The sequence below is a fragment of the Gekko japonicus genome, unplaced genomic scaffold (genome assembly GCF_001447785.1).
Source record: "Gekko japonicus isolate JY-2015 unplaced genomic scaffold, Gekko_japonicus_V1.1 scaffold696, whole genome shotgun sequence".
Lineage (NCBI taxonomy): Eukaryota > Metazoa > Chordata > Lepidosauria > Squamata > Gekkonidae > Gekko > Gekko japonicus.
In genome coordinates this window covers 675,521-685,700 of record NW_015161971.1, presented here as the reverse complement: position 1 = coordinate 685,700, position 10,180 = coordinate 675,521, and the positions used below count along the sequence as shown (strand labels likewise).

General features: G+C 50.4%; 1 protein-coding gene across 1 annotated transcript in view; it reads left to right on the top strand.

Moving 5' to 3' along the window:
- Window positions 1-3,963: 3,963 nt before the first annotated feature.
- The window catches only part of MEST, a 27,664-nt gene continuing 21,447 nt past the window's right edge, over window positions 3,964-10,180 (top strand). Inside the window, exon 1 of the mRNA XM_015429679.1 lies at window positions 3,964-4,016. The gene's annotated coding sequence lies outside the window, so the exon portion shown is untranslated. The remainder of the gene's footprint in view (window positions 4,017-10,180) is intronic.

Here is a 10,180-nt window from a genome sequence, read left to right as displayed (position 1 = left end):
TGCGAGGACAGATCTGCATGTCCCCCCCCCCATAGCTAGCAATCCAAAAGACTCCAGTGGCACCTTTAAGACCAAGTTTCATTCAGGCACAAGCTCTCCCTCCTCTGCTAGGGCAGATCTGCATGTTCTCCCCCCCCAGTAGCTAGCAATCCAAAACAGTCCAGTGGCGCCTGAGCGGTGGGTGTTGCCTTCTGACACACTTCCGGTGATGTCAGGGGGTGTGGCATATGCAAATAATTTATGCTAATGAGTTATGCTAATGAGCTCCTGCACCTCTCTTTCTGCGAAATGACCCCTGTGCATGACCATCCGGGAAAGGCGAAGCCAGCTGCAGAAGATGCAGAGACCTGGAAGGTGATGCCCGCTCCTAGTTCCACGTTGATTCCCTGGAAAGGTTTCCCTCTCCTCCTCTCAAGCTCTTCCTCCCAGGCTCCAATTCCCCAAACTGGCTCACAAATTCCCAATGATAAAAGTCGGCAGAACCTCCTCGGGGGAAAAACAAGCGCCAAGCAGCTGTTTAAATGTACATTGTCAGCAAACCTGAGTAAAGGGTTTTTTTGGTGGCAACGATAAAATGGAGGAGAGGCGAAGGGTGTGAGACACTTTGGGTCCCTTTGGGGGGCGGGAAAGGTGGTGGTGGGCAGTGTTCCCTCTAAGCTGAGTTAGTGTGAGCCAGCTCACAGTTTTTTAGCCTCCGGCTCACACATTTTTGTCTTAGCTCAGGAAGGGATGGCTCCAGAGCAAACTAAGTTATGCAGTGGCCAAATCGCTTGCTCACAACTTTAATGCCAGTAGTTCACAAAGTAGAACTTTTGCTCACAAGACTCCACAGTTTAGAGGGAACATTACTCCAGAGCAAACTAAGTTATGCAGTGGCCAAATCGCTTGCTCACAACTTTAATGCCAGGAGCTCACCGAGTGGAATCTTTGCTCACAAGACTCCACAGTTTAGAGGGAGCATTGGTGGTGGGGGGAGAGAGTGTTATGTACTGGGACTGAATTATTCCTGATTGAATCACCCCAGAGGCTGGCTGAGCTTGGAGCACAAGAACAGTAGCCTGCCAGGACTCTGGAAGTAACCAGTCTAGTAATGTTATGTCAATAGCCTACCACTGGGAGTGGGGTGTGTTTGGGTGTGACAATTGCATGCCACTTCACAGAGCTGAGGCTCTGGGGTCTTGTCTTGTGCTTGCTGAAATCATCAATAAAGTAGAATTGATCTCTAGGCTTGTGGTCTGCTCATGGCCGGATTAACCATTAAGCAGACTAAGCACGTGCTTAGGGCACCAGGGCCAAAGGGGGCACCACAACGTTGGGGAAAGGGTCAGGGCTATTTTTGGGCAGGAACGCACAGGAACGGAATTCCGGCTGGCTCCCTAGGTGGCCACGCCCAGCAAGAACTCATTAGCATAATAGACCACACCCAACAGCAGAAACTCATTAGAATTGGCTACATTAGGGGTGTGTGGCCTAACATGCAAAGGAGCTCCTGCTACAAAAAAAGCCCTGGGTCTTGACAACAAACAAGGTAAACAGAATAAGAAGCAAAAGGTGGGTGTGGCTGGATGACCACACTTCTGGTAACATGGGGTTGCGGTCTAATATGCTAATGAGCTGTGCTGTCAGGGTGGGGCCTAATATGCTAATGAGTTTCTGCTGTTGGGTGTAACCTATTATGCTAATGAGTTCCTGCTGGGCTTTTTCTACAAAAAAGCCCTGGAAAGGGTGGAAAAAAACCCCACACAAATGAAGATTAGCAAAATTTTTTTGATAAAATTGATAAAACTAGTGCACATTGATCATGGTGCACCCTAGGGTGATCTTCGATTTTTTTGTTGGCAAGGTGCAGTGTCATAGGCTATGTTTAAAAGTAAAATGCATGTGTTTAAAAGTAAAACGATGGAGCCAAATTCAGTTGTCATGACAGTCATTTCAATTACCCTCCCTGTCCCCTTTTACTCTAGTTCAGCCCCATGCTGAAGGTATTAATTTCGAGGATGTTATCAGTGATTTTGCGAAAATGAAATGTAATGCCTTTCGGGTCATGAATATTGTAACTGTTAAGTCGCTCGCTTAACAAAGCAGTCGGAGAGTGATTCAGCAAGAACACAACTTTATTCTTCAACTCGAACACAACTCCAACACAGATCAAGGTCAGATAGCCAGAACAGAACGGTTCAGCTTTTACATGGCAGGAGCCTTGCTTTTAAACTTTCCCGGCTAATATAGCCACGCCCACTGTACACATAACAACCAATAAGGTTGAAGACATAAGGACCAATCACGGTCGTTCCCTCTCAGGCGCTTGCTGTAAAGTGATTGGCTTGTAAGTTCCTGGACTAGTACCAGATTGGATATCTTTGGATCCTAGTCCAGGACGAAGCTTAACATACCATTCCTATGAGCTGTTTCACATAAGATGTTTACATGCATTCCAATACATCACAGTAACATTGACACATTTAACTTGTGAAATATTAAAATAGATGTTGTATTGCGTTTTTGTAGAACTTTATGTAGCCCAAGCTTGCCTTAGTTTGTACTGTCTATTGTGTAATCCTAGGAATAAATTTTTGTATGGCTGCAACCTGCATGGCATATCTGGTCAGACAGGTCGACAACTAAAATGGACTGGGGGTCAGTGTGGAAAGGAGGGGGGGCACCGAGATTGGTCAGTGTTTAGGGCACTAGTGAGCCTGAATCTGCCCCTGGGTCTGCTCATCCATGGAGCCCACTATTTAACAGAGAGAGTGTCCGTTTCTCAATGAAGATAGATTCAGGTGAGTGGCCGTGTTGGTCTGAAACAACAGAACAAGGTCTGAGCCCAGGGGTACCTTTAGGACCCAACCAAGTTTTTATTCAAGGTATAAGATTTCCTGTGCACAGGCCCACTCCTTCAGGTACAGATCGTCTCTTAAACCCAGAATAAAATTTTCGCTCACAAGACTCCATAGCTTAGAGGGAAAACTGGTGGCAACTAGAGATGTGAAGGCCCGGGAAAAAACCCGGAAAAATTAGGGGGGGAAACGGGTTTTCCCAGTTTTTTCCCTGAAGCCTTTTTTGTTTTTTTCCAAAAAATTGAAAACAGAAAAGAAATTGATTATGGAACGTTTTATTTTAACATGATAAATAAAATATTTTAAGACAAGGTTTTCAAATATTTTCCAAATCATTTCTGAAAAATAGGTATGGTATCAGATTGATCTACTTTCTGTGCAATGAGGACAAGCAAGTCCTGGGTTACCAACTGAACTCTCCAATGCAAGAACGAGATGCATTTCTTCCTTTAGGAGGTGCTGTTGTCACGAGAAAAGAAAAAGGTTTCCGTTTTGTTTTTGCATGTGGGCGGGTATTCTGCTTGTAAGAATTGTTTGGATGCACTATGTTTTTAATAGGCTAGTTGTGATCATTTCATGCCAAGAAAAAACGTCCATCCTCATATGTCCCCTGCTTTGCGAGGAGGGCGGGGTATAAATCTGATAAATAAACAAACAAATAAATGTTCCTAAAGTAACAGAAGGACTTTCAATCTGGAAAAGAAAAAAAGAAGTGCTAATGTAGCGTTTTTCCCAATTTTTCCAAAAATTTCCGTTTCCCCCGGAAAAAAAGGTTTTTTTCCCCCTAGCTTCAAAATTTCCGGAAATTTTACATCTCTAGTGGCAACCCATCTGGCTCTATCTGAAGAAGTGAGCGGAGACTCGCTCCCCCCCACCCCCCACCCCGATATAAAATCCTCTACAGCAAAGCCAGCGTGCCATTATGCAAAAAGATGCACCCGGACGGGGAAAAATCCCAATACATAAAACAGGCAATAAAAGCACGGGCATGTGCTTGTAGTCTCGCCTCTCCCCGCCAGGGGGCGCCCGCTCCGCCACTCACTCCCCCAGCGAGCCGAGCGGAGGGGGCGGGGCAGGGGAGACCGCGGGCAGGGCGCGCACGCGCAGTCCCCGCGCTCCAGCCTCTCCTCCGGAGCAGCATGGGGTGCGCTTGGCTGTAGCCCCTCTCCCGGGACCCAGGTGAGTCTGTGCGCATGCGCGCCTCCCCCAGCCCCCAGCGGACGCGAGGGCCATGCCCCCCTCCCTCTCTGGAAGCATTTTGGGAGGGGGGGTGTCCCTTGATACCTCCCCCCTGGCTTTAGGCGGACCTAGTGCTGTAGATTGTGCACAGGAAAAAAGGATTTTGGGGAGGGGGTGCACTTTCTGCAAGGGGGGGGGACATCGAGGAACAGGGGAGAATTTTGCTCACTCCTCCCTTTTGCCCCGGGCCAAAGAGAAGAGTGAGTGCGAAGCAGCGCTTGTGGTGTGTGTGTGTGTGTTGGGGGGGGGATGTTTTGTTCTTAGATTTTTTGGGGGGAGGGTCTTGCCTTCTGGGGGTCGCATGCCAAGTTCCAGGGGAGGGGTCTTTGTCCCTTGTTTCCAGAGCGCGGGGTGGAAGGCTGCTGCATTGGGGTTTGAGAAAGAGGCGCGTGTCTCCTCCTTTCTGGGGGGACTTTGGACCGGAGTGGCTGGTGGGTGGGGCGGGCTTTAAACTCACTCAGCCCTGCTGTGGGTTTGGAGGGGGAGTCTTGTGCATGGGGTTTCCTCCCCCCCCCCCAGGGTGGGCTTGGATGGAGATGCAAAGGGAGGGGGACTTTAAAGGGGTGTTTTTCTGGCATTCTCTGTTGGGGCATTTGCTTGCAGCTTCAGCAGTTGGGAAACTGCTCTCCTTTGCAGGGGTGTGTCTATTGGGAGGGGGTTTTGCTGGGATAAGTCAAACCGGTCCCCTGGGGGGAGAGAAGAAGAAGAAGAGATTGGATTTATACCCCGCCCTTCACTACCCTATCCATCTATCTATCTATCTATCTATTTCTATCTATCTATCTATTTCTATCTATCTATCTATTTCTATCTATCTATCTATCTATCTATCTATCTATCCATCTATCTATTTCTATCTATCTCTTTCTGTCTATCTATCTCTTTCTATCTATCTCTGTCTCTCTATCCCCACGTGTGCACAAAAATAAAAAAAGTTAAAAAAAATTTCGGGGGGATGTTTACCTCCTCCTGCTGCTTCCTCCTCTGCCTCCCTCCACCCACCCCCCCGCGAGTATCGCGGGTCCCCCCTTGTCTCTGTCTATCTCTCTCAATCTATCTATCTGTCTATCTGTCCCCCTCTCTCGTGTGCATGAGTTGGGGAGTGGGGTGGGGTGCCCTTCTCTAGATAGTGCATTTAGGAAACATTCTCTCCCCTGGTTCACACACATTTTGCCCTCTGCCAGGAGCAGGTGCTTAATCACGGGTGGCCGTCCAAGTATAGAAACCGGTGGGGCTGTAAACCCTGCTAATCGGGGTTAAACGCTCACCTGCTCAGACAAGAGGTCGGTTCAGCCGTTGCAATCCGGTGCCCTTGCTGAGGGCGCGACTCATCGTTCGACTGGGCTCTGGGCTGCCCTGCTCTGGCATGCCTGGCCGGGGTGGGGGGTGGGGAGATTGCGATCTGTGTGCATAGAGCAGAGGGGCTGCGACCCCAGTGCTGCATAGGCTGCAAAGCACCCCCATTTAGCAGAATGGCGTCTCCAGCTCTATGAATCTGCCTGATACTGAATCAGACTGAATTGGTTCCTCATGGTCAGTGTTGTCTACTCAGACTGGGAGCCGCTCTCCAGGGTCGCAGACCTATTACCTTATCATTTGAACTAGAGATGCCAGGGACTGATCCTGGGACCGACCACTGAGCCACACAGCCCCTCTTTACAGCTCTCCAGGGTCTGAGGCAGAGGTCTTTCCCATCACCTCCTGCCTGGTCCCTTTCAACTGGAGATGCCAGGGATTGAACCTCGGACCTTCTGCATGCCAAGCAGAGGCTCTGCCACTGAGCCACGGCCCCTCTTTACAGCTCTCCAGGGTCTGAGGCAGAGGTCTTTCCCATCACCTCCTGCCTGGTCCCTTTCAACTGGAGATGCCAGGGATTGAACCTCGGACCTTCTGCATGCCAAGCAGAGGCTCTGCCACTGAGCCACGGCCCCTCTTTACAGCTCTCCAGGGTCTGAGGCAGAGGTCTTTCCCATCACCTCCTGCCTGGTCCCTTTCAACTGGAGATGCCAGGGATTGAACCTCGGACCTTCTGCATGCCAAGCAGAGGCTCTGCCACTGAGCCACGGCCCCTCTTTACAGCTCTCCAGGGTCTGAGGCAGAGGTCTTTCCCATCACCTCCTGCCTGGTCCCTTTCAACTGGAGATGCCAGGGATTGAACCTCGGACCTTCTGCATGCCAAGCAGAGGCTCTGCCACTGAGCCACGGCCCCTCTTTACAGCTCTCCAGGGTCTGAGGCAGAGGTCTTTCCCATCACCTCCTGCCTGGTCCCTTTCAACTGGAGATGCCAGGGATTGAACCTCGGACCTTCTGCATGCCAAGCAGAGGCTCTGCCACTGAGCCACGGCCCTTCCCAAAGAGAGAACCATGAGTGAGTACACATGAAGCTGCCTCCTACTGATTCGGATGCTTGGTCCATCAAACTCCGTGTGGCCCGCTCAGACTTACAGTGGCTCTCCAGGGTCTCAGGCAGGGGTCTTTCACAGCACCTGAGAGTCAGTTTGGTGTAGAGGTTAGGAGTGTGCTCTAATCTGAGAAAACCAGGTTTGATTCCCCACTGCTCCACATGCGGCGGCTGGTGTGACATTGGGTCAGTCACAAGTTCTCTCAGCGCTGTTCTCTCATGAGCAGTCCTCCAAAGAGCCCTCTCAGCCCCACCTGCCTCACAGGGTGTCTGTTGTGGGGAGGGGAAGGGAGAGGAGATTGTCAGCCGCTCTGAGACTCCCCTGGGTAGTGAAATCCAATCTCTTCTTCCTCCTCCTCACTGCACCACTCTGGCTTGTACGATGCTCTAACCACTGTGCGACACTGTTCGAGCCCTGAGCCACCTGACCCCCCCCCTGCTCCCACAGCTATGCGTTGACCTCTCTGCCTTGCCTGTAATAATTATCTTTCCTTCTCAGCAAGATCCTTCCCAAGCTACTCATAGGATAAGCAGGTCATCTTGGTTTTAGTGGTGAGGAAGATTCTCCGGCTTGAGCTGGAAGAGGTTTTATTTCCCCTGCCGGAATGCTGGATCGGTTCTTTACAAAGGGCGCTACCTGAATGACCTCTGCTGATGGCCACCGGGTTTGATTCCCCACTCCTCCACTTGCACCTGCTGGATGACCTTGGGCAAGCCGTAGTTCTGATAAGAGCTGTCCTTGAAAAAGAGCCGTTTCTGTCAAGAGCTCTCTCAGCCCCACCCACCTCACAGGGTGTCTGTTGTGGGGAGGGGAAGGGAAAGGAGTTTGTAAGCCGCTCTGAGACTCCCTTGGGTAGTGAGGGCCATGGGGTATCAATCCAATCTCTTCTTCTCTCAAGAGCAGTTCTCAAGAGAGCTCTCTCAGCCCCACCCGCCTCACAGGGTGCCGGAAAGGAGTTTGTAAGCCGTTCTGAGACTCCTTTGGGTAGTGAAGGGTGGGGTATGAATCCAATCTCCTCCTCCTCCTCCTCTTCTTCATACAGTTCATCGCCCCCCAGCATGGTGTGGTGGTGAAGTGCGCGTACTCTAATATGGGAGAACCGGGTTTGATTCCCCACTCCTCCACTTACACCTGCTGGATGACCTTGGGCAAGCCATAGTTCTGATAAGAGCTGTTCTTGGAAAAGAGCAGTTTCTGCCAGAGCTCTCTCAGCCCCACCTGCCTCACAGGGTGTCTGTTGTGGGGAGGGGAAGGGAAAGGAGTTTGTCAGCCGCTCTGAGACTCCTTCGGGTAGTGAAGGGCGGGGTATAAATCCAATCTTCTTCTTTTTCCAAGCCGTTCAGTCGGCTGTTACAATTCTGGAAGGCAACCTTCAGTAAGCAGTATTCCCCCTAAGCTGAGTTAGGGTGAGCCAGCTCACAGTTTTTTTAGCCTCTGGCTCAGACATTTTTGTCTCTGCTCAGGAAGGAGGGCTCCGGAGCAAACTGATTTCCGCAGCAGCCCAATCGCTCGCTCACAACTCTAAAGCCAGCAGCTCACAAAGTAGAAATTTTTTGCTCACAAGACTCCACAGCTTGGAGGGAGCGTTGTCAGTAAGGTGTCCAAACCTTCGGTAAGGTTGCCATTCCCCAGTTTGGGGCGGGGATCCCCCGATTTTTTGGGCTCCTCCCCTCCACTGGCCAGCTGGCCGGCGGGGGAAATCCCGCCCTCAAACGCTACGTATTGACATCACGTGGAAGTAATATCAAGTCGGCACAGCGCCACTCGTTTTGGGGCAAAACTCTGTGGTTTGAGGCTGATCTTACCATAGAGTTTTGCTCCAAAGCCAGAGTGTCGCCGATGTGATGATGTCACTTCCGTGTGGCATCATTAGGTGGCGCTCCACCCCCAGTCCCAGAAAGTCCCTCCCCGCCAGTGCATCGATCCGTGCTGGCAACTCTAATGGTGCCTGCTAACACCTTTGCGCGTGCCCACCGTGTATTTTTAGAAAAAGGGTGGGACTTTTCCTTTTGCTTGGCTTTGATTGGCCATTGGCGATCTGTTTGGCTTTTGATTGGCCATTGGTGATCTGATTCCCTGCACAGATTTTTAAAAAAGCAATGTCGCTTTGGTAGCAGCTGCCACCACAATTTCACTGAAAACAGTATGTTTCAGAAGGCATCCTTCCAAGGAGAGCGTCTGCCTGGAGACATGAAAAGCTGCTATTAACCTCACTCCCTGACATCTTGTGGCAGCCGTTTTTTGGTGGTTGCTGCCTCCCGTAGCAGCCATTTTGTAGTAGTGTCCTCTCCGCCCCGTGTCGGAACTCCAAAGGCGCTCCCAGGCTTAAGAAGATTGGGGACACCCCAATCCAAAGTATGGTTTAAGAACCAGTTTGGTGTAGTGGTTAAGAGCACGGTCTCTAATCTGGGGGAACTGTGTTTGATTCCCCACTCCTCCACATGCAGCTGCTGGTGCGACCCTGGGTCAGTCACAAGTTCTCTCAGAGCTGTTCTCTCGTGAGCAGTCCTCGAGAGAGAGCTCTCTCAGCCTCACTGACTTCACACGGTGTCTGTTGTGGGGAGGGGAGGGAAAGGAGTTTGTGAGCCACTCTGAGACTCCTTTGGGTAGTGAAGGGCGGGGTATAAATCCAATCTCCTTCTCTAAAGAGCAGTCTTCAAGAGAGCTCTCCCAGCCCCACCTTCCTCACAGGGTGTCTGTTGTGGGGAGGGGAAGGGAAAGGAGATTGTAAGCCGCTCTGAGACTCCTTTGGGTAGTGAAGGGCCATGGGGTATAAACCCAATCTCTTCTTCTTCTTTTACCTCACAGGGTGTCTGTTGTGGGGAGGGGAAGGGAAAGGAGTTTGTGAGCCGCTCTGAGACTCCTTTGGGTAGTGAAGGGCCATGGGGTATAAACCCAATCTCTCTCTCTCCTTCCCTCACAAGAGCCCTGCCGGATCAGACCAGTGGTCCATCGAGTCTCACACAGGGGCCAGCCAGTTCCTCCGAAGGGCCAGCAACAGTGTTGCCTCCTGGCTTTGGGATTCAGAGGTTGACTTTCTCTGAATGTGGAGGTTCCCTTGAGTCTCAGCCATGGCTCGTAGCCATTGATAGACTTATCCTCCACAAATCTTATCTAATCCCCCTTTAATGCTGCTTATTTCTGTGGCCATCACTATGGCAGCAAGTTCCACATTCTTGTCAAGTTTGTGTCACCATTTGTGTCAGTTTTGTGTGTCAAGTCTGTGTCAACAGTGGGAGGGCTTCTAATGTCCTGGCCCCACTGCTGGACCTCCTGATGGCCCCTGGTATTTCTGGCCACTGTGTGATACAGAGTGTTGGACTGGATGGGCCTTTGGCCTGATCCAACACTGGCATCTCTTATGTTCTTATTGTGTCAAGTTTGTCAAAAACTGGGGGGAAAGGGGGGGGGGAACTCAACCCAGGATATGACTACGAACCAAAAAGGGCTAAACTAAACCATATATATATATAAGTACAAATATTTATTAAGGTGTACACGTGTTAAAACTTTCCTGATTAAAAATTACTTTGTCTAAGATCAGACTATAAAAGCTTATCCTCTATACATACATATGATGGGTAAATACTTTACAACTGAAGACCAAACGCGTTTCGGCCCCTAAGGGCCTTGCTCGGTGGTCACTATTATCTATATATTCTAGACACACATTCAAAGACCTGTTACAGAGTTTTAGTACAC